At 36.2% G+C, this 25,488-nt stretch overlaps 2 pseudogenes; both read left to right on the top strand.

Moving 5' to 3' along the window:
- The first annotated feature begins 6,486 nt into the window (after positions 1 to 6,486).
- Positions 6,487 to 7,633, top strand: LOC122434071 (annotated as a pseudogene).
- Positions 7,634 to 19,706: 12,073 nt separating this feature from the next.
- LOC122434067 lies at positions 19,707 to 20,647 on the top strand (annotated as a pseudogene).
- The last annotated feature ends 4,841 nt before the right edge of the window (positions 20,648 to 25,488 follow it).

Below are 25,488 nucleotides of genomic sequence, written 5' to 3'. Positions count from 1 at the left end.
CTCTGATGTATTCTAGGTTGTCTACTTCAGTCCTCATCACTAACTTTCCTTCTTCTTTCCATAGCACATCCTTCTTACACATCACTGATGACTGATGGAAAATATCTGTAATGTCAGTTGTTACTTCTCATCTTTCATTTCTAATTTTATTGACTTGAATCTTCTCTTTGCTTCTCTTGAAGAGTCTGATTGAAGGCTTATCAACTTTATATTCTCAAAGAACCAGCTTTTAGTTTTATTGGCCTGTGTTATTATTTTCTTTATATTTTTCATTTATTTATGCTCTGACCTTTATGTTTTGGTTCCTTCTATTAACTTCGGGCTTTGTTTATTCTTTCTCTGGCTGCTCTAGGTGTAATGTAAAGTTGTTTCTTTGTGATTTTTCTTGTTTCCTGAGGTAAGTTTTATTGCAATAAGCTTCCTTCTTAGAGCTGTTTTGCTGAGCACCTTAGGCGTTGGATTGTCATGTTTTTGTTGTCATTTGTCTCTAGGTATTTTCTTTTTTAATTTCCTCTTTCTTTTCTTCAGTGATATTGGTTGTTTAGTCACATATTGTTTAGCCTCCATATGTTTGTGTTTTTTACAGCTTTATCTTGTAATGGATTTCTCATATTGTCATTGGAAACAGATGCTTGTTACTATTTCAACTTTTAAAAATTTACCAGGTCTTGGTTTGTGATCCATGATATGATCTGTTATGGAAAATATTCCACGTTTACTTGAAATGAAAGCGTATTCTGCTTCTTTCAGATGGAATGTCCTACAAATATCAAATCTATCTGGTCTATTGTGTCATTTAAGAATTGGTTTACTTATTAATTTTCTGTCTGGGTGAGCCATCCATTGGTGTAATTTGAGTGTTAAAGTTCCCCACTATTGTGTTACTGCCGACTTCCCCTTTTATAGATATTAGCACTTGCCTTATATATTGAAGTGTTCCTGTGTTGGGTCCATATATATTTACAATTGTTATGTCTTCTTCACGGACTGATCCCTTGGTCATTGTGTAGTGTCTTTCCTTGTCTCTTTTAACATTCGTTATTTTAAAGTCTATCTTGTCTGATATGAGTATTGTTTTTCCAGCTTTCTTTTGATTTTCATTTGCATGGAATATCTTCTTACATCCCCTCATTTTCAGTCTGTATGTGTCTCTAGGTCTGAAGTGGGTTTCTTTGTATATATCTTCTTGATGAGACTTAATTTGTTCAAATTCTTTGTTCAATTTTTATTAGGTTGTTTGTTGTCTTACTGTCTGTGAGGATTCTTCATTTACTTTGGCTACAAGTTCTTTGTCATCTATCTATCTATCTATCTATCTATCTATATGGTTTTCAAACATTTTTCCTCAGTCTTTGAATATACATGCATTTATACACACACACACACACACATATATATATATTCAAAAACTTGCTTCTCTGATTTATTTTTGCACTGTTCCACTTACCTTTTGCTACACAAAGTGCATTTCAAAACTAGATAACTTAAGAGAATGACCACTGACCATGTGTGCTCAGTAGTGTCTGACTCTTTGTGACCTCATGGACCGTAACCTGCCAAGCTCCTCTCTCCAAGAAATTTTCCAGGCAAGAATACTGGAGTGGGTTACCATTTTCTACTCCAGGGGCTCTTCCCTACCCAGGGATCGAACTCACATCTCCTGCTAGACAATCCGATTCTTTCCACCTGGGAAACCCTTGAATATACATGCATTCATATATACTCAAAAGCTTGTTTCTCTGATTCGTTTTTGCACACTGTTCTAGTTATCTCTTCCTACATAAACTGTATTTCAAAACTAGATAACTTAAGAGAATGACCACTGACTCCTTATTTTGTTCTTTCTCATGTTTACTGAGACTGCATGAAATATTCAGTGGAAAGGTGGGCTAGGTTGCAAGTTCTTTAATAATTGACATTAGATGAGAATGTCTAGAAAGATGGACCCAAATTCTCCCCTTTTAGTTCATGTAATCTCAGAATGTGCCACATTGTAAATTCAGATGGCTAGTTGGAATTTCTACATGGTAATTCATGGCTTTCACATACTGTCTTCTTCAAGACAAGACCCAGAAATGACTCACAGTATTTCTGCTAATTTTTTTTTTGATGATATCTTTTTTATTTTATTTTTATTTTTATTTTTTTTAATTGGTTGGAGGCTAATTACTTCACAACATTTCAGTGGGTTTTGTCATACATTGATATGAATCAGCCATAGATTTACACGTATTCCCTATCCCGATCCCCCCTCCCACCTCCCTCTCCACCCGATTCCTCTGGGTCTTCCCAGTGCACCAGGCCCAAGCACTTGTCTCATGCATCCCACCTGGGCTGGTGATCTGTTTCACCATAGATAGTATACATGCTGTTCTTTTGAAACATCCCACCCTCACCTTCTCCCACAGAGTTCAAAAGTCTGTTCTGTATTTCTGTGTCTCTTTTTCTGTTTTGCATATAGGGTTATCATTACCACTTTCTAAATTCCATATATATGTGTTAGTATACTGTAATGTTCTTTATCTTTCTGGCTTACTTCACTCTGTATAATGGGCTCCAGTTTCATCCATCTCACTAGGACTGATTCAAATGAATTCTTTTTAATGGCTGAGTAATATTCCATGGTGTATATGTACCACAGCTTCCTTATCCATTCATCTGCTGATGGGCATCTAGGTTGCTTCCATGTCCTGGCTATTATAAACAGTGCTGCGATGAACATTGGGGTGCACGTGTCTCTTTCAGATCTGGTTTCCTCAGTGTGTATGCCCAGAAGTGGAATTGCTGGGTCATATGGCAGTTCTATTTCCAGTTTTTTAAGAAATCTCCACACTGTTCTCCAAAGTGGCTGTACTAGTTTGCATTCCCACCAACAGTGTAAGAGGGTTCCCTTTTCTCCACACCCTCTCCAGCATTTATTGCTTGTAGACTTTTGGATAGCAGCCATCCTGACTGGCGTGTAATGGTACCTCATTGTGGTTTTGATTTGCATTTCTCTGATAATGAGTGATGTTGAGCATCTTTTCATGTGTTTGTTAGCCATCTGTATGTCTTCTTTGGAGAAATGTCTGTTTAGTTCTTTGGCCCATTTTTTGATTGGGTCATTTATTTTTCTGGAATTGAGCTGCAGGAGTTGCTTGTATATTTTTTGAGATTAATCCTTTGTCTGTTTCTTCATTTGCTATTATTTTCTCCCAATCTGAGGGCTGTCTTTTCACCTTACTTATAGTTTCCTTTGTAGTGCAAAAGCTTTTAAGTTTCATTAGGTCCCATTTGTTTAGTTTTGCTTTTATTTCCAATATTCTGGGAGGTGGGTCATAGAGGATCTTGCTGTGATTTATGTCGGAGAGTGTTTTGCCTATGTTCTCCTCTAGGAGTTTTATAGTTTCTGGTCTTACATTTAGATCTTTAATCCATTTTGAGTTTATTTTTGTGTATGGTGTTAGAAAGTGTTCTAGTTTCATTCTTTTACAAGTGGTTGACCAGTTTTCCCAGCACCACTTGTTAAAGAGGTTGTCTTTTTTCCATTGTATATCCTTGCCTCCTTTGTCAAAGATAAGGTGTCCATAGGTTCGTGGATTTATCTCTGGGCTTTCTATTCTGTTCCATTGATCTATATTTCTGTCTTTGTGCCAGTACCATACTGTCTTGATGACTGTGGCTTTGTAGTAGAGTCTGAAGTCAGGCAGGTTGATTCCTCCAGTTCCATTCTTCTTTCTCAAGATTACTTTGGCTATTCGAGGTTTTTTGTATTTCCATACAAATTGTGAAATTCTTTGGTCTAGTTCTGTGAAAAATACCGTTGGTAGCTTGATAGGGATTGCATTGAATCTATAGATTGCTTTGGGTAGAATAGCCATTTTGACAATATTGATTCTTCCAATCCATGAGCATGGTATGTTTCTCCATCTGTTTGTGTCCTCTTTGATTTCTTTCATCAGTGTTTTATAGTTTTCTATGTATAGGTCTTTTGTTTCTTTAGGTAGATATACTCCTAAGTATTTTATTCTTTTTTTTTTTTGGTGAATGGTATTGTTTCCTTAATTTCTCTTTCTGTTTTTTCATTGTTAGTATATAGGAATGCAAGGGATTTCTGTGTGTTAATTTTATATCCTGCAACTTTACTATATTCATTGATTAGCTCTAGTAATTTTCTGGTAGAGTCTTTAGGGTTTTCTATGTAGAGGATCATGTCATCTGCAAACAGTGAGAGTTTCACTTCTTCTTTTCCTATCTGGATTCCTTTTACTTCTTTTTCTGCTCTGATTGCTGTGGCCAAAACTTCCAACACTATGTTGAATAGTAGTGGTGAGAGTGGGCACCCTTGTCTTGTTCCTGATTTCAGGGGAAATGCTTTCAATTTTTCACCATTGAGGGTGATGCTTGCTGTGGGTTTGTCATATATAGCTTTTATTATGTTGAGGTATGTTCCTTCTATTCCTGCTTTTTGGAGAGTTTTAATCATAAATGAGTGTTGAATTTTGTCAAAGGCTTTCTCTGCATCTTTGGAGATAATCATATGGTTTTTATCTTTCAATTTGTTAATGTGGTGTATTACATTGATTGGTTTGCGAATATTTCTGCTAATTTTGTTTGTCAAAACAGATGAAGTATGGCAAAAATTCAAAGAAGGATGAATAAGCAATGCATGCAATATAGATGAACCTTGAAAATATTTCAATTAAGACAAGGCTGATGAAAAGAATAACAGTAGCCACCAAAAAACAAACAAAAAAGCATGTTGCATAATTCTATTTAAAAGGAGGCCAAGAATTGGAAAGCACAAAGAATCAGAAAGCAAATTAGTAGTTACCAGGGCTCAGGAAGGAAGGAAGTAAGGAAGGGAAAGCAACAGCTAATAAATATCTAATAAATAAGAATAAAGGATTTCTTATCATAGTGATGAAAATGTGGAAGTAAATACTGGTGATAGCCTAAGAACCTTAAAAATATAGTAAAAACAAACAACTGTAGACATTAGAAGGGTGAATTCTATGATGTACACATTACATTTCAGTAAAAAAGAAAACATGAACAAAGTGTGGTAATATCCTTAAATGAGATGTGAAGGAGACTCTAAAACACTATGAACAAATCTAAGGAAATGGAAATGATGGAGGGAGGATCTTTTTCGAGTTTCAGTAGGTTTACTCTTTAACTAAAGAAGGAGAAAACCATTTCAGGATAACTGTGAAGCACATCATACAAAAAAAAAAAAAAATTGCAGTTTTCTTTTTACCATAGGTCAATTTGATGACAGGAGGAAGGCATGAAAACTCAGCCTGTGCTAAGTAGCTTCTGAATTCTCAGGGGGAAATACTGAAGCAGAAATATAATTAATGAAATGTTTGCATAACATCAAAGCAGAGGGGCAGTAGCACAGGGATTTAAGTTCCAATGTACCTGGTAAAATATGAGGTCATCTGCTTGTTGCTCAACTAGCCAAGACCTGCTAATCTCAGGTAGGTTTCCAGTTGCTAACTTAAAGAATATGGAAGAGAATACTTAAGATTTTCAGGAAACAAATTGTAAATGAAACATTTTGTGCCGACTTACTCATTAAAATCTGAAATCAATGGCTAAAAATATTTCAACCTCAGAATCACAAGAATCTGAACTTGTTAATATCCACAATGAAACTGGTTATTTGTTTTATTTTGCTCTTTATTCACAGGAAATATTTACTCTTTTTATCTTTGGAAAAATGTATACATGAATTTAAAGCATGTTTTGTTTTATTAAAATAGATTAGGTACCACAATTAAAATAAAAACATGTACAAATTCATGAACCACATGCCATGTTTACTTAGTTCTGAGGGAAAAAAGTTCATTGCTTACATTCTCTTCTTATAAACATTAACACCTATACACATAGAGGAAAGTCTATGAATTTTAGAAACATTATTGTCCCTCATCTTATTTCCAATTTAGTAACTAACAGACCATTTAAAATCTAAAACGATGCAAATCATACAATAAATTCTGTTGTTTTCACTTCCTTTTAGTTCTTTTTTTCACTCGTTAAGAGATTCACCTTTTGACAACTGCCACTACACAAAGAGGTAATGAACATTGTGGGAAAGCAAGAATAAATTTCTAGAAAACCAGGTCAATAATACTTAATTCATGTCTCAGCAAATACTGACCATAACATAAACTAAAACAAGTAATGTAATTTTTTTTTTATTACTAGTCGTTGATATACTGACTCTGGAACAAAGTCAAATTCTCTGAAACCAATCATGCTTTTTTGAGAAACATAAAAATTGCTTTCATTTTTTATATATAAGTGACTATTTTCAGTCATCATAAATGCTCAGTCCTGTGTCTTACAGTCTGTGTCTAACACAGGCATCTCTTCTAGGTTTTTCTCAAGAGGTAAAGAGTTAAATTTCTCTAAATCTACTCCTTGGGATGAAGAAACTAACACTCAGAGACGAGCTTGTAGAAAGCAACAAACCTCATGAATGACATCTAGATTTACATGCAATTTCTCAAAGGTCTTTCTCAGATACTTTTTTATTATTGAAGAATTGACAGCTATGCCTCTTTAAAGAGTGGGTACATGACTGAATACTTTTCTAATTATAAAAAGACATTTATAGAAAAATATATTCTGTCTTATGACATTTTGTAGATACCAAAAAGTGTTACACATGCAAGTGTCCTTTTCTTGATCATTTTCTCAGAAGTTTACATAAGAACTAACAAGAATGGATAGAGGGAATTGTTCCTCCATAACTGAATTCATTTTCTTGGGAATTACTGATAATGCTGTGAACAAAATGATCCTATTTACCATATTTCTCCTTGTTTATCTCATCAATCTTCTGGCAAATCTTGGAATGATAACCCTGATTAGGATGGATCCCCAGCTGCACACACCCATGTACTTTTTCCTCAGCCACCTCTCCTTCAGTGACCTCAGCATTTCCACAGCAGTTGGCCCCAAGACGCTGGTGGACCTATTTGCTAAGAACAAATCAATTCCCTTCTATGGCTGTGCCCTGCAATTACTGGTGCTCTATACCTTTATAGACTGTGAGTGTTTCCTGCTGGCAGTGATGGCCTATGACCGGTACAAGGTCGTCAGCAGCCCCTTGCTCTATGCGGTCAGCATGTCCAGCAGGACATGAGTGTGCTCCCTGCTCATGGCTGGGGTTTACCTGGTGAGCATAGCAGAGACTTTGATACACATGACATTAGCCTTCTGCTTATGTTTCTGTGGGTCAAATGAGATTAACCACTTTTTTTGTGATGTTGCTCCTCTTCTATTGCTATCTTGCTCAGATACACAGGTCAATGAGTTACTGATATTTACTGCTTTTGGCTTCATTGAACTGAGTACCATTTCAGGAGTTCTTGTCTCTTATTGTTATATTATCCTATTGGCCTTGAAGATCCACTCTGCCAAAGTGGGGTTCAAAGCTTTCTCTACCTGCATCTCTCATCTAACTTCTGTGGCAGTTTTCCAGGGAACAATGCTTTTCATGTATTTCAGGCCGAGTTCTTCCTATTCTCTAGATCAAGACAAAATGACCTCTTTGTTTTACACCCTTGTGATTCCCATGTTAAACCCTCTGATTTATAGCCTAAGGAATAAGGATGTGAAACAGATCCTGAAAAAATAAAGAATAAATGGTTTTAAAAATTTATATTTTGTATACGTGCACACATACACATCCATACATATATGGTGATTGATAATTTATTAAAATTAAATGGTAGGTTACATGATAAACATAATTTCTATTTGAGGTATATTGCTATTTCCCCCACCTGTCATGCTTCTTTATATTTCCAGAATTTGTATATGGCATTAGCTTCTGGGATAATTTTTTCTGACTTTTTCAATATGTTAGTTTTTGCTCAGTTTTTAGTCAAGCACTATTTAAATTATGCTAATATTTATAGTGCATTTTATTCATTGATCTTTGAGCTTTTTGGTTCTTTATGTACTACAGTATATCTTGTAGTTTAATACTACTAAATATAAGCTAGTATTAATAATGTATTAACTAAACAATCATGTAATTCATAATAAGCCTGAAATTCATCATGAGCTAACACATAGTGGTCTATTATTCAAAAGTAAAAGTATCTAAAACCAGTCTAAAGGAAAGTCATCTTTGGATATTCAGTCAAATCAGAAAAGGATTCAATTTGGAAGATGAAAAAATAGCAGGCAGAGGATCTGACAGTTACTCAGATCTTAAAGTGTATGAATCCATACATGTTAGAAGAAGCCATATTGGCTACAACATGGAAGAACCATGAAGGCATATGCTAAATGAAATAATTCATACAGAGGAAGACAAGTGCTATACAGTCTCACATGCATGTAGAATCCAATAGGTCAAACACATAGAAATAGAGAATAGATTGGCTGTTGCTACGGGCTGAAAGGTGGGAACAATGGTTGATATTGGTCAAAGTTTACAAACTTTCTGCTACTTGATGAATTAGTCATGAATTAGTCACATGTGCATTGTGACTCTAGTTAACAATTGTGTATTGTAAGACTGAAATTTGCTGAGAGAGTAGATCTTAAGGGTTTTCATGGTATGCACACTCAAAATGATAGCTATGTAAATTGATGAATGTGTTAACTAACTTTATTGTAGTAATTATTTCACAATGTACAAATATATTAAATCTTCATGCCCTGTACTATATGCATGCTATTTGTCAATTTTATCTGAATACAGCTAAACACACACACACACAATAAAAAAATGTAAGGGACAGTGGACAGAATCATAGTAAAGTACATAATTGTGCTTCATTATCAACTATCAATTCTTCTGTGACTCTCTGCTCACCAATTTTCTTCCCTTTTTCCTTATTCTTAGCTCTGGTTAAATACCCCTCTTTGTCTCTTGTGGTTCACAAAATAAACCACCTAATTAAAAGATTACTTTATATTATCCTGTTTATCAGAGTTCTTTGCTAAAGAATGAGCATTGCATTCAAATAAACAAATATGTAGTAAACTAAAAATAGAAGACAACACTTTTTCACTGCTAATCATATGTCAATTATATGTCAATACAACTGTATGTCAATTATAGTCAATACAAAACTGGGCATCCCTGATGGTTCAAGATGATAAAGCGTCTGCCTGCAATGCGGGAGACACAGGTTTGATCCCTGGGTCGGAAAGATACCCTGGAGAAGGAAATGGCAATCCACTCCAGTATTCTTGCCTGGAAAATTCCATGGACTGAGGAGCCTGGTAGGCTATAGTCCATGGGGTTGCAAAGAGTCAGACAGGACTGAGAGACTTCACTTTCACTTTCCTTAATACAAAATTAAATGAGGGTTTGATAAGTAGCTTAAAAATGTATATCAGAGTACAGTTAATATATCGAACACATATACACAAGTTTGTTTGGAAGGTGCATAGAATGGTTTTGGACATTAAGATAATATACTATAAAAGCATTCACTATAAAGACATATACTATACATATACTATAAAGACATTCACTAGAAAGAATAAACTCTGAGTTCTTGCTATTTGACTATTTCATCTGCCTTTGATCTGGCTTCCTGAAGGCTAAAGCACTAAATTAGTTGGTTGAGAAAGCTAGGATGTGACAATGTATTTTAAATACCATAATGTACTGAAAGACTGATATTTATTCATTACAATTATAAAATTAAAAGCCTCTGATGGTCTTCAATTTTCTAGCTGCCACTGTAAAATGTCCTTATGTGACAATATTTCAGAATGGAAAAATAAAGCCTACATAATTCCTCTGTTGTTCAAGGTGGTATTTGTAAAACACTATGACATGTTAAGGAAAACTCTAAATTCTTGCATAAGATAAAAGACTTAAATGTGTGCTCCTGGCATACTTTATCAATTCACTCAAACTTCTTTTGACTTGTTGCAACAATAAGGCAACAACATGGCAGCAAACATGGTCAGAAATATAGCTAATCAAAATGGATGTCAATGGATACCATTAATTCAGTGGTTAATAAACATGGATCTAATTAATCCATCTTTATATATATGATCAATTTTAACATCAGCATCTAAAGACTGAGTCAATATGAATACTAGCCCATTTTATTGTACCTAGTAACTAATATGTAAAGAGAAGAAAATTTTAAGCCCATTAAGTGGACTTCCAAAAATAGAACTGATTCAGTTGATTGTAGGCTTCCTCTTCTTGAATTGAAGAAATTAACTAGAAATTATAGAAATTGTTCAAGATAATTTCTTAGTCAGATAGGAATTTGGGCAAAATGATTCTTCTTTCCTGATAATAATCTGAAAAAAAGGAACAATACAACACAAAATTTATTCTAGCCTGTCAATTTCAGTATTCTTCATTCTTTACCATTCTAATGTCTTCACATCATATTCTCCTCATACATGCACCAATGACTCATGGAAAATATCATTGTGCAAATGCAATTTATCAATGCCAGATGTAAGGTTTTAATATTACAGTCAAATTCCTATATCTTGACCTCTTTTTGCATCCTTGCCACTGAAATACTTTGGCATAAACATGGCAATCACTGACTCAATGGCATGAGTTTGAGCAAGCTCCGGGAGTCGGTCATGGACAGGGAAGCCTGGCGTGCAGTCCATGGGTCGCAAAGAGTCAGTCATGACAGAGTGACTGACCTGGACTGAAACATGGCAAGGCAGTGTTAGATTTGGTAGATGTCTAATGCAAAGGATAGACACACTCATACTTGTTGTAAGCTGCACAAGTAAACTACTTACAAATAGAACAGCAGTAATGTTCATGACACCAGTAAGTAGGAGGATCTGGGTTAAAGCTAGAGGCAGAAATCTTTAGCTTCCCTGGATGGCTTTCTCATTAGTTAGAACCATGCTATGAACCAGGCAGGAACACCACTCTAAATACCACACTCTTGCTTTCTATCCCTCAGATCACCCTGTGTAGAAAAGGGATTTAAGCTAGATTACCTCTAAGGTTCTTTTCAGGTGATATGATCTGCTTCTATAAAATATAACTTTACTGTTGTGTAAATCCATCCATATCATTGGAAACAATATGAAAAAAAAAAGAGTCACTTCACATTCAATCAAAGAAATGATCTGAATATATACGTTGGTTATCTCAGCTGGTAAAAAAAAAAAAAAAAAAAAATCCACTTGCAGTGCAGGAGACTCTAGTTCGATTCCTGGGTTGGGAAGATCCCCTGGAGAAGGGATAGGCTACCCACTCCAGTATTCTAGGGCTTCCCTTGTGGTTCAGCTGGTAAAGAATCCACCTGAAATGTGGGAAACCTGGGTTCATTCTCTGGGTTTGGAAGATACCCTGGAGAAAGGAAAGGCTACCCATTCCAGTATTCTGGCCTTGAGAATTCCGTGGACTGTATAGTCTGTGGGGTTGCAAAGAGTTGGACATGACTGAGTGACTTTCACTCACTTACTCACCCTGAAATGTCAGTTACATGAAGCCATCGAGACAGTGTGAGTTTCAGTAGGCCAAAAACTTTTAAAAACAGCTGTTTTACATGCCCTGTTATCCAAGTTCAAAATCTCATAGACTCCTTATGAGAGGGTAACAGGCAGGAAGGCTAGGAATCCCCAAGCAGAGGAAATAGACTGCAAGTGGCAGACATTTTGCTTGTTTGCTTGTTTGTTTTGTTTGTTCCTTCTCTATACAAAATTAAAAGGAGGTTTCTTTTAAATTCTGTGTTGTCAGAATGACACCTGGTTCAGCCTGGACTTAACTTTTCTCAAACCTTGAACCAATGATGGCTCAACAAATCCATATGTCTTACTCATGGAAATGTTCTCTTAAGCTGTGTTAATGAAACTATGTATTTGCTTGGAAATCTGCCTTTCTTACATGAATAAATGGTGTGTCACAGCTTCAATAAAACTTTACAGGTCAAGTTTACTGACTCCTGCTTCAGATTAGACAAGTGACTTTATGATAAGTTTGTATGCTGGAAAAGTACACAGAGCAATGAGAATGAGTAACTACATCCTCATACAAGAGCATGGGGAAACTTCACAAACATAATCTTGAGTGAAAAAAGCTGGACATAGAAGTGTAAAAGCTGTATGATGTCACTACTTTGTACCTTAAAAATATACAAACTCACATATCACACAGAAAATCAATTTCTGATGGATGTAGGGACAATTTCTGAGAATCCAGTAATGTTCTTTTTTTGATCTGATTCTGAGTGCAGGAATCTTTCCATTTTTGAAAGTGTTTTTGCGGTATACATTTTTAGATGAAAATTTTTTTCTGTATGTATATTTTAATTTTTTTCTCGATGAGATTGTAAAAAGTGTTAATATTTATTTTTAAGTCTAAAATTTTCTTATATAAAGTGGTTATTCATATAGATTTATGAAATTGATGTAGAGCATAATTACCAGAGTATCTTAGTACATTATTGATCTTTGTATCACTGAAAGCGCTCCCTCACTTGTAGAGCAGCACTGCATTCGTCCACCCACTGACCCTCCTGGTCACTCTCACAGCAGCGGGGAGCGCTAATGTACTTCAGTACTGGACCACGCAATGAGCTCTGTGTCATAGTACTCTACGTTTGAGGAACAGGCCATGAGAGTCTAAAAAAGGTCATCTTCTGGGTAGTATTTGCCAACATAGAATTGTCTTTATGTCAGCAGAGGCACCAGGAAAAACCTGCAAAATGACTTTTGTTTTTTCTCATTTCTATCTGAAGCATACATTTTCTCCTTAAGATGTTTTTTGATTACTTAAAATCTCCATTTTTAGTGAAGCACAAATCCTATTGGGAGATATTTTAGGTTACCCACCTTGCAATTAACAATGTAGCTGCCCAAACTCAGGTTTAAATTGTTATGTGGGGGAAGATAGAAATGATGCTAGTCCACATGTTTTTGAGGAGCAGGTCTGTTAAAAAGTTAACACTTGCTTCCGGCTGAACAAAATGTAACCCAAGGGATTTTTGCATTCCTGAAGATAGGGATGTACCTGAGGAAAAAATTAATTTGGATAGAAGTAGAATTAGGGGACTGAGAACAATTCTACATACACCATATGTGTAACAGAGAAGTAAATAATGATAGCAAAACTTTTGAAACATGATCAGTTTCTTAATTGTGTGTGTGTGTGTATGTGTGTGTGTGTGTGTGTATATATATATATATATATATATTACATTTCAATAAAAATAAATATGATCAAAGTGTAGTAATATCCCACATGAGATAGTTACAGAGAATACATCTAAAACACAATGAACAATCCAAAGAATTTGGAGAAGAGGGATCTATTTGATTTTTGTTAGATTTCCTCTGACTAGAGAAGGAGAATATTGATGGAGGTGTCAACTACAAATTCAGTCAGTTCAGTTCAGTTCAGTCACTCAGTCGTGTCTAACTCTTTGTGACCCCATGAATAACAGCACATCAGGTTTCCCTATCCATCACCTACTCCCGGAATTTACTCAAACCCATGTCCATCGAGTTGGTGATGTCATCCAGCCATCTCATCCTCTGTCGTCCCCTTCTCCTCCTGCCCCCAATCCCTCCCAGCATCAGGGTTTTCTCCAATGAGTCAACTCTTTGCATGAGGTGGCCAAAGTACTGGAGTTTCAGCTTCAGCATCAGTCCTTCCAGTGAACACCTAGGACTGATCTCCTTTAGGATGGTCTGGTTGGATCTCTTTGCACTTGCCAAAATCTTTGCCAACAACTGAACAACAACAAGGGCATTTGCCATCGGCCTTTGTGGAAACTAAACCCTGTGTTGCTGCAGCTGCTGACAGCCTGTGAGGGGAATTCAGGGTGGAGAGTGAGGCACTCTGTGCCCTAGGGAAAATGGTGGAACAGGTCTTTATTTTATTTATTTATTTATTTATTTTTTTTTGTGTAATAAAGTTTTATTAAAGTATAAAGGAGATAGAGAAAAGAGTACCCCTTTGCTAGTGTTAGCAATGGAGTTATATACTCTCCAATGAATCCAAAGAATGTCTGGAGGTTGCAAAGACCTCACCAGACCCACTCCCATAATTTACATTTTAAGATAACAGAGTTGGCTAGAAGGTTTAATCCAAAGATTGTCCTCAGGCAGGATACATCCTTGTAAAGACCAGACCTACTCCCATAATTTATGTTTTAAGATAACAGAATTAGCCAGAGGGTTTAATCCAAAGACTGTCCTCAGGCAGGATACATTATTGTTATATAATCCTAAGGAATGTAGAGGAAAAAAAGTAAAAAAGTTTGTCCTTTCTTCCTCCTTGAATATCCCAGACCTCTCTCTCCTTGGGGACCCCTAGACTTCTTATCAACCTGCCTAGGAAATGACTCTCATTCCCCCCTTTTCTTTTAGGAGAATTATGTTGCCTAGGGAAAAGGGGCGTCGTTCTCATTCCATAACTGCTTCCGAGCTGACAAGGGGCGTTGTCCCTAAATTGGTGAGGCAACATATTCTCCTAATCCTCATAGTGAGGATGTCTGATCCAGGGGCTCCAAGTAATAGTTGGAGGAGGCTGTGGCACTCATAGGAGCTCGGACAACTATTTGTAAATTAAAAGCTTTTAGACGGTTAGAAAACCCCATTATACAGTTACAGATGTAAGGCAAAATAGGCATTAAACCAAGTTAAAATCAAAATGAAAAGTCACATTATGTCCATAGTTACATCAGTCCATCTTAAGGTTGTTAGATGTCATCAGTTTAAGAAGAGGCATCACATGCGATTGTTGAAGGCATTTGCAGACTTGGAGAAAGTCCTTTCCTTGAAGTGGAGATGTCCACCATGGGACACCTTCCACTGATGAAGAGGGGAGTGCTCCGCCGACCCAGCAGTTAGACCGATTGTGGAATGCAGCATAGGAGTGAGCCCAGGACAGGAAGGCATTGTCTTGAGGATCAAACGGCAGACTCAGGATTTCTGGAGTCAGCAGAAGTAGGCTCACATAGATTATCAGGGAACAGGTCTTTAGATAGCTAGAAATTTTCAGGAACTGATTTTATGATCCTAATCCTTGCATCTCTTCATATCTAGAAAATTGCCAAATCCCTTCACGGGGGCATTAGCTCCTTGTGATTAGCAGAAAACCTTTTGTAAAATAACACTTGATTACACTGAGCTCCCCCTTCATCAAATGTTTTTGTATTGACTTTCCCCCAGTGCCTCTTTGGAGAAATCTCTCAGAACTACCTGAGATGTTGTCTCCCAGGCTGCAGTCCTCATTTTACGCCAAATAAAATTTAACTCACAACTCTCAAGTTGTGCATCTTTTTGAGCAGATAAAGGGTAACTGTTAGGAACACCGTAAATAGCTTGTGCAGTTTTCTTCAGACCATATTAATTTGGCGACAATATTGAAACATAAAAGTTCAGACTTTGCTAAGCTGTTTCTGAATTCACAGGGGGATACACAGAAGCAGAAAAAAAATTAATGCTGTGTTTGTGTATTGTCAAAACCTAGACACACTAGCATAGGGATTTAAGTCCCAGTGTGCCTGTGATAGAAGCAAGGTCCGATGCTGTAAAGAGCAATATTGCATAGGAACCTGGTATGTTAGGTCAATGAATCAAGGCAAATTAGAAGTGGTCAAACAGGGGATGGCAGGAGTGAATGTCGACATTCTAGGAATCAGTAAACTAAAATGGACTGGAATGGGTGAATTTGACTCAGATGACCATTATATGTACTACTGTGGGCAGGAATCCCTTAGAAGAAATGGAGTAGTCATCATGATCAACAAAAGAGTCTGAAATGCAGTACTTGGATGCAATCTCAAAAATGACAGAATGATGTCTGTTCATTTCCAAGGCAAACCATTCAATATCATGGTAATCCAAGCCTATGCCTCAACCAGTAATGCTGAAGAAGCTGAAGTTGAACGGTTCTATGAAGACCTAAAAGAGTTTTTAGAACTAACACCCAAAAAAGATGTCCTTTTCATTATAGGGGACTGGAATGCAAAAGTAGGAAGTCAAGAAACACCTGGAGTAACAGGAAAATTTGGCCTTGGAGTTCAGAATGAAGCAGGGCAAAGGCTAATAGAGTTTTGCCAAGAGAACGCACTGGTCATAGAAAAGGCCCTCTTCCAACAACACAAGAGAAGACTCTCCACATGGACATTACCAGATGGTCAACATGGAAATCAGATTGATTATACTCTTTGCAGCCAAAGATGGAGAAACTCTATACAGTCAGCAAAAACAAGACCGGGAGCTGACAGTGGCTCAGATCATGAACTCCTTATTGCAAAATTCAGACTTAAACTGAAGAAAGTAGGGAAAACCACGAAACCATTCAGGTATGACCTAAATCAAATCCCTTATGACTATATACAGTGGAAGTGAGAAATAGATTTAAAGGACTAGATCTGATGACAGAATGCCTGATGAACTATGGGCGGAGGTTCATGACATTATACAGGAGACAGGGATTAAGACCATCCCTGTAGGAAAGAAATGCAAAAGGGCAAAATGGTTGTCTGAGAATACCTTACAAATAGCTGTTAAAAGAAGAGATGTGAAAAGCAAAGGAGAAAGGGAAAGATATTCCCATTTGAATGCAGAGTTCCAAAGAAGAGCAAGGAGAGATAAGAACAACTTCCTCAGTGACCAGTGCAAAGAAATAGAGGAAAACAATAGAATAGGAAAGACTAGAGATCTCTTTAAGGAAATCAGAGATACCAAAGGAACATTTCATGCAAAGATGGGCACGTTAAAGGACAGAAATGTTATGGACCTAACAGAAGCAGAAGATATTAAGAAGAGGTGGCAAGAATACACAGAAGAACTGTACAAAAAAAGTCTTCATGACCCAGATAATCACGATGGTGTGATCACTCACCTAGAGCCAGACATCCTGGAATGTGAATTCAAGTGGGCCTTAGAAAGCATCACTAAGAACAAAGTTAGTGGGGGTGATGGAATTTCTTTTGAGCTATTTCAAATTCTGAAAGATGATGCTGTGAAAGTGCTGAACTCAATATGCCAGCAAATTTGGGAAACTCAGCAGTGGCCACAGGATTGGAAAATGTTGGTTTTCATCCCAATCCCAAAGAAAGGCAATGCCAAAGATTGCTCAAACTACTGCACAATTGCACTCATCTCACACACTAGTAAAATAATGCTTAAAATTCTCCATGCCATGCTTCAGCAATACGTGGACCATGAACTTCCAAATGTTCAAGCTGGTTTTAGAAAAGGCAGAGGAACCAGAGAACAAATTACCAATATCCACTGGATCATTGAAAAAGCAAGAGAGTTCCAAAAAACTTCTATTTCTGCTTTATTGACTATGCCAAAGCATTTGACTGTGTTGATCACAATAAACTGTGGAAAATTCTGAAAGAGATGGGGATACCAGACCACCTGACCCGCCTCTTGGGAAACCTGTATGCAGGTCAGGAAGCAACAGTTAGAACTGGACCTGGAATAACGACTAGTTCCAAATAGGAAAAGTAGTATGTCAAGGCTGTATATTGTCACCCTGCTTATTTAACTTATATGCAGAGTACATCATGAGAAACACCGGGCTGAAAGAAGCACAAGCTGGAATCAAGCTTACTGGGAGAAATATCAATAACCTCAGATATGCAGATGACACCACCCTTATGGGAAAAAAAGTGAAGAGGAACTAAAAAGCCTCTTGATGAAAGTAAAAGATGAGAGTGAAAAAGTTCGCTTAAAGCTCAACATTCAGAAAACTAAGATCATGGCATCTGGTCCCATCACTTCATGGGAAATAGATGGGGAAAGAGTGGAAGCAGCATCAAACTTTACTTTTTTGGGCTCCAAAAATCACTGCAGATAGTGATTGTAGCTATGAAATTAAAAGACATTCCTTGGAAGGAAAGTTATGACCAACCTAGATAGCATATTAGAAAGCAGAGACATTACTTTGCCAACAAAGGTCCGCCTAGTAAAGGCTATGGCCTTTCCAGTGGTCGTGTATGGATGTGAGAGTTGGACTGTGAAGAAAGCTGAGCGCCGAAAAACTCATGCTTTTGAACTATGTGTTGAAGACTCTTGAGAGTCCCTTGAACTGCAAGGAGATCCAACCAGCCCATCCTAAAGAAAATCAGTCCTGGGTGTTCATTGGAGGGACTGATGTTGAAGCTGAAACTCCAATACTTTGGCCACCTGATGCGGAGAGTTGACTCATTGGAAAAGACCCTGATGCTAGGAGGGATTGGGGGCATGAGAAGAAGGGGATGACAGAGGATGAGATGGCTGGATGGCATCACCGACTCGATGGACATGAGTTTGAGTAAACCCAGGAGCTGGTGATGGACAGGGAGGCCATGGCTTCTATTCATGGGGTTGCAAAGAGTCGGACACGACTGAGCTACTGAATGGAACTGAACTGAACTGTGCTTGGTAAAATAAGAGCCTATCTCTTTATTCAGCTACCCAAGACCTGCTCATCTCAGGTATTTTTCCAGGTAATGATTTCAAGACTCTAGAACAAATAGCTACAGTTTTGGGAAAATAAATTTGTTTGTAAAACACTTTATGCCTGCATACTCTGTTAAATAAATTATATAATTTAATGTCCAGAAATAATATTTTCTTCTCAGAACTGTCAGAATCTGTTTGTACTTATTAGCATCCATAATATGACTATTAATTTATTTTGATGTTGATTCACAGGAAAACCTTCGCTTCTTTTATCATCAGAATGGTATGTCGATAAATTTAAGGATTTTGTTGTTGTTGTTAGTTTTACCTTATTTAAAAACTAATGTAGGTGGCACTTTAAAAATTAAAATGTGCAAATTCATCTTCATGTGAATCCCATGTCATAAGGTATAAAGAAAAGCTCCTCACTTATATTATATTCTTATGCACATTAGAGACATGTAATAGACATTCTACATGACACACATTATACACACCCTAGACAGAGAAACCAGTGTATCTCAGAAGAATTTATTTTCACTAAACCTGTTTCCACTTGGATGCTATAAAAGTCCATTCAAAATCCAAAGAAATACAGCACTGTGTTTTAAATTCTGCTGTTTACATTTCCTTTTAGCTCTTTGCTTTGACTGTTCTATAGACTCCATCTTTGGCACCAGACACTCCAAAAACAGGTAACAAGTCGTGTGGTAAAGCAGTAATAAATCTCAAGGGAAAAGGTGATATTAATTATTGCGTGCCTCACTAAGTACTAGAGACTAATATCAATAACATAGTTATCTTCATTGTTATTAGTGTGTGTTGTAATTATTTATTCTAATACTAATACATAAATGTTTTAAATTGTTCTTTGAATGACATAAAAAAATGTAAACACTTTTTGTATGCATGGAAATTTTTCAAGCATAGAAAACACTAGTCTCTCTTATAGCCTGGTGTTTCTAACGTTGTTGTTTTTTTCACATTGTTTTGATGATGTAATGAGACATTAATTCATCCAAATATTCTTGAAACAAGAAAGGTTATGCTCAGAGTAATTAGTTTGTAGATTGTAATATACTTTGGGAACAACATGTAGATTTAGAACAAATTCCTCAACTACCTATCTCACATATTTATATTATTATCAGGTAGGTAGAAATGCCTCTTTAAAGAGTGACTATTGACCAAGTCATTTTCTGAGTACAAAATGAAAATTGCAGAAATAAATTGTGTTCTTCCTTACAAATATACTGTAAACACCAGAAGTGATACACATGTCTGTATCATTTTCTTGATCATTTCCTCAAGAATTTAGAGAAGAGCATAGAAGAATGGAAAGAAGAAGTTGCTCATCCTTAACTGAATTCATACTTTCCAGAATTACTGATAACCCTGGGATTAAAGTAATCCTATTTATCCTGTTTTTTCTTGCTTATCTCATTAACTTTCTGGAAAATCTTGGAATGATTATTTTAATTAGGTTGGATCTCCAGGCTGCACACACTTATGTACTTTTTCCTCAGCCATTTTTCTTTCTGTGACCTCTGCTATTCAGCAGCAATTGGTCCCAAGATGTTGATAGACCTTTTAGTCAAAAACAAATCAATCCCCTTCTATGGTTATGCTCTGCAATTCTTGGTCTTCTGTACCTTTGCAGATTGTGAGTGTCTCCTGCTGGCAGTGATGGCCCATGGCCGGTACAAGGCCATCAGCAGCCCCTTGCTCTATGCGGTCAGCATGTCCAGCGGGGCGTGCTCCCTGCTCATGGCTGGGGTTTACATGATGGGTTTACATGATGACAGATGCTCTGGTGCACACGACATTAGCATTCCACTTATGCTTTTGTGAGTCAAATGAGATTATCCATTTATGCTGTGACTTACCCCCAGTTTACCTTCTCTCCTGCTCTGATACATGGGTCAATGAGTTGACATTATTCACTATTTTTGGCTTTGTTGAATTAAGCTCCATTTCAGGAGTCCTTGTTTCTTATTGTGATATCATTCTAGCAGTCTTGAAGACCCACTCTACCGATGGGAGGTTCAAAGCTTTCTCCACCTGCACCTCCCATCTAATTGCTGTGGCAACTTTCCAGGGAACTGTACTCTTCATAGATTTCAGACCCAGTTCTTCCCACACTCTAGATCAAGACAAAATTACCTCATTGTTTTATACCTTTGTGATTCCCAGGTTAAACCCTCTGATCTATGGCCTATGGAACAAGGATGTGAAAGATGTCCTAGAAAAGCTAAAATATAAAAGATGGTTTTAAATACTTATATTTGACATATGTGCACCCATGAACTTTATTTATAGCATAAATAAATTATTTACTGTAAAATTATTTTGAATGTTACAAGAGAAAAAAAGATGTCTCCAATAATTTAATTGATAAAATGAGAATTCATTCTAAAGCTCAATTTTAAGAAATGCTCCATACTTCATTATATGTCTAAAATTTATAAATAATATCCCCTCTATTTAGAAAGTTTTCAACCTTTCTAGTTTTGCTAAATTTTTGTCCATTTTTTCATTCAAATATCAGTTCACTGTTCTTATAGTGCATTATATGTTTACTAAATGAAGTCTGAGCATTTAAGTGTTTTGTGTTCCATGGCACTTTGAATAGCTTCTATACTAATAAATCTTATTATCTTTTTGAAGTAACTAACATTAATTACATAAATACCAAATAATTCATACTAACCTCAATATCATCATGAAGTAAAAACAATAGGTAATAAATATAAAGAAAATCCTGTATCTATTTTTTTTAATAAAGGCTTCATCAAATGGAGATTAGAGTGTAAAATAGAAATGATGCATGTAGTGATATGGGGAGATAGCAGGCAGAGACCTGACAATTATAGAGTTCTTAAGGTGGACAATTCCATGACTTTTTGGAAGTAAAGAATTTTTAAGGAAGGAAACAATTTAATTTTGCCCTCCTAGTGAATGTTGGCAGATCTAATAACTAAATTTACATGAAAGAGATTAACAAGAGGAAGAAAATGTTTAATTACATAAATAGATGGAATCCACATAACATGAGAAATTCCAAAGACAGGTAAAAGGAGGTATACATAATCTCATTTTATCTTTACGTTTTAACCATATATAACTAACAAAGGAGAAAGTGGTCAGAGTCTGAAAATAATAAGGAATGGAAAGCCATTCACCAGGAAGTGAAAAGAGCAAATGTTTGGTAGACAAATGTTTCCTGAGAAACAGAAACAATGAGTCATAGAGAGAAATTATAACAGAATTTTTTAGGTTCCTCCCTGTCTAGGAGACCTAGTTCATATTATTCTGCAGTCCCCATCTATGATAGTAGTTCCTTCTTTGAAACATGAGATCTATCTAAATTATTTTAGACAGCTAAGGGCAAGTTAAAAAGAAAAAAAACTTTTCTGTGTCATTTGCATCTGCCCACAGGAACTGCTGCCCACTACCTTTCTGACCCCCACCCCTACCTGGCTCCCTTTCCCTGCAGCCAGTACCAGCTCCTTCCCTGATGACCTCCAATCAAACCGTGTAGATTCCTATCATGGCCTCCACACTGCCCCTTTTTTCACTTAGGTATTACCTAGAATGATCTCTTATATATAATAAGTCAGAATTCAAGAAATATGCATGGAATGAATGAATGAATAATCATAAAATGGGTATACCCATAATGTCATAGGATTCTTGTAGAGTTTAATAAGAAAATATATGTAAATTGATTAAAATAGAAGTATTTGGCACAATAAAAATTACTCAGCTCAATATACTTGTCATACTAAACAGCCATATTTTGGGGTGGCAAATTTTGCTGTTTTAGATTCACAGTTTTGAAAACATGGATTAACCTCGAAGGCATTATGTTAAGTGAAATAAGTCAGACAAAGTAAAAACAAATGCTATATAATCTCCTTTATATGGAATCTAAAAAAGTCAAATTCAAAGAATCTAAGTAGAACTCAAAGAACCCTCCATGGGCTAGAGGAGTCGGGGGAAGGTGATATTGATGTTGCTCAAATGGTTCAGATTTTCTGTTATAACATGAATAGTGTCTGGGGATCTAAGGCACAATGTGATGACTATAATTGCCAATGCTGTGTTGTACACTTGAAATTTACTCAGAAAATATATCCTAAATTTTCCCAACACAATAGAAAAATGAAAACTATGTGAGGTTTGCTGTTGTTTGCTAGTCCCTAAATTGTGTCCAACTCTTTTACGACCCTGTAGACTGTAGCCCACCAGGTTTCCCTGTTCTTGTGATTTCCCAGGTAAGAATAATAGAGTGGGTTGTCATTTCTTTCTCCAGGACATCTTCCCAATCCAGGGATTGAACCCATGTCTCCTGCATCTCCTCAACTGAGGGTGGATACTTACCCACTGAGCCGACTGGGTAAAAAATCCACCTTCTTCAGCATTTCCACAAGCTAGTAGTTAACTACTTGAATAATGTGTCTGAACTGCTATGGTAATACCACTCATTAGGTATAGAGTTAATCAAATGATTGTTAAGGGGGGTTAAGTTCAGTCGCTCAGTCATGTCTGACACTTTTCTACCCCATGGACTGCACCACGCCAGGACTCCCTGTTCATCACCAACTCCCAGAGCTTGCTCAAACTCAAGTCCATAGAATCAGTGATGCCATCAAACCATCTCCTCCTCTGTTGTCTCCTCCTCTGGCCTTCAGTCTTTCCCATCATCAGAGTCTTTTCCAATGAGTCAGTTCTTTGCATCAGGTGGCCAAAATACTGGTTCCAGTTTCAACGTCATTTGTTCCAATGGATATTCAGGACTGATTTCCTTTAGGATGGACTGCTTGGATCTCCTTGCAGTCCAAAGGACTCTCAAGAGCGTTCTCCAACACTACAGTTCAAAAGCATCAATGCTTCAGTGTTCAGCTTTCTTTATATTCAACTCTCACATCCACATATGACTACTGGAAAAACCATAGCCTTGACCAGATGGATCTTTGTTGGCAAAGTAATGTCTCTGCTTTTTAATATGCTGTCCAGGTTAGTCATAACTTTTCTTCCAAGGAGCAAGCATCTTTAAATTTCATGGCTGTAGTCACCATCTGCAGTGATTTGGGAGCCTAAGGGGACTAAAATGCATCATCAGTTCTCTATAATACACATATCTTGTTTTTAGCTCTCTAAAAAGAGAGAAAATTATGAGTCACAATAAGTCTTTACCAGCTGAGTCAATCCTTGTTCTAAAAAGATATAGTGCAGGTATAAAATAAGTGCATTTCCCCCACTTTTCATTTCTAATGGTTGTTAGTGGAATCCAAGTATCCCCACAAACTGAATCAAATCTTTGCATTAATCAGACAGAATTGATTTTAGGTACTGATTTTTTTAAAAATCTTTTGGCCTTTCATGCATTGCTTTGACATTTCTTCATATCCTTTTATTACTGGAAATATTCCTAAATGACATGGGAAATGTGAACATTTCAAAAAGGTAGAAACAAAATGAATGATAGGAAGATATAAATTACTAAGTGGGGAAATCTTGTAATTCACTGGATCTCTACTTTACTAGTCAAAGTGTAAGATGCACAGTGTAAATGTGCAGCTTAAAATAAACGTAATCTGTATGTTTCTTCCTGTCAGATAAATATGTTGACAGTAGTGAAGAAATAAAGCTCAAAATTTGCAATTTTTTTTTTTTTTACTGTTTTCACAGGGGAAAATGAAGAGCAGGAAATATAATTAACCAAATGTTAGAAAACAATGAGCCAGGGGATGGAAACTTCAGAGATTTAAGTCCCAAATGCTACCAGGCAAAATAAAACGTTAGCTGTTTATTTTTTTAGGCATCAGTAGCAAGGGCACAAAGACCTGCTCCTTCTAGGTATGTTCTTGAATCTCTAGATTTAAGAATATAGGAGAAAAACTTACCATTAAAAAAATGAGAGATTTATAAACTTAATGGTCAAAAAATATTTTCTTCTCGGAACTGGAAGAATGTGTCTCTAGTATCTATAAAATGATTGTTTAATTATTTTCTTTTAATTTAGATTCACAGGAAAGCCTTTACTCTTTGTCATTGAGGAAGTATATACATACCTTTTAGTTTTGTTTTGTTTTTTAATAATTTAGGTACCACACTATAAATAGCAATAAGTGCAAACAATTCTATGTAAATCATATGCTAATATATACTTAAAGAAAATCTGTCACCAATATTCTAATTGTTATATCAACAGAGACGTGCATACATGTAGACATAACACATGCAAATACATACACACAAGAAGACTGTATTTATCAGAGGTGTTTATTATACCTCATCCCATTTTCTTTTTTTTAATATGAAAGCCAATTTAAAATCAAAGAAATGCAAATGTGTGTGTTAAATTCGATGTTTTCACTTCTTTGTATCATTTTTCTTTGACTGGTCAAGGGATTCATCGCCTGGCACCAGGGTGCTGCAGAGATCGGTAATGAGTACTGTGGCAAAGCAACAACATATTTCTATGGTAAAGGTCAATAATACTTATTTCATGTCTACCGAATGCTGAAGGAAACAGACTAGGACAGTAACATAGTGATTTTCATTATGAATAGTTGCTGATATGCTCTAGAATGAATAGACAATCATTTTAAACCAACATCATCTGAGCTGTTTTTGAGAAACATAACAATGGTAACAATTTTTTGAGTCCAAATAACTACTTCTAGAGATGGAAAATGCCTAATCCTGTAACTGACAGCCAGGTCTGTCAAACATTGGTGTCTCTTCTATGGTATTTTGAACATAGAATGAAACATTCATCCAATTATATGTCCATAGATAAGAAAGCAAAAATCTAGGAAAATGAAAAACTCATAAAATTTTATATACATCATGATGACATTCAGACTTAGATAAAACTTTTTCAATGTGTATTACTGTTTTTTTGTTTCTTTGTTTGTTTTTATTTTTCCAGGTAGGTAACAATGTTCCTTCAAAAAGTAATTACATGATTGGGTAATTTTCTGAGTATAAAATGACATTTACACAAAGAGACTGTGTTCTTCTTTACAGATATTTTGCAGATGTCCATACGTTCATCTATAGTTTTCCTGATCACTTGTCAAAAATTTAGATGAGAAAAATTAAAGA

Source organism: Cervus canadensis, chromosome 33, assembly GCF_019320065.1.
Source record: "Cervus canadensis isolate Bull #8, Minnesota chromosome 33, ASM1932006v1, whole genome shotgun sequence".
Lineage (NCBI taxonomy): Eukaryota > Metazoa > Chordata > Mammalia > Artiodactyla > Cervidae > Cervus > Cervus canadensis.
Note: the sequence above shows the minus strand (reverse complement) of the source record. Positions and strands in the feature narration are given on the sequence as shown.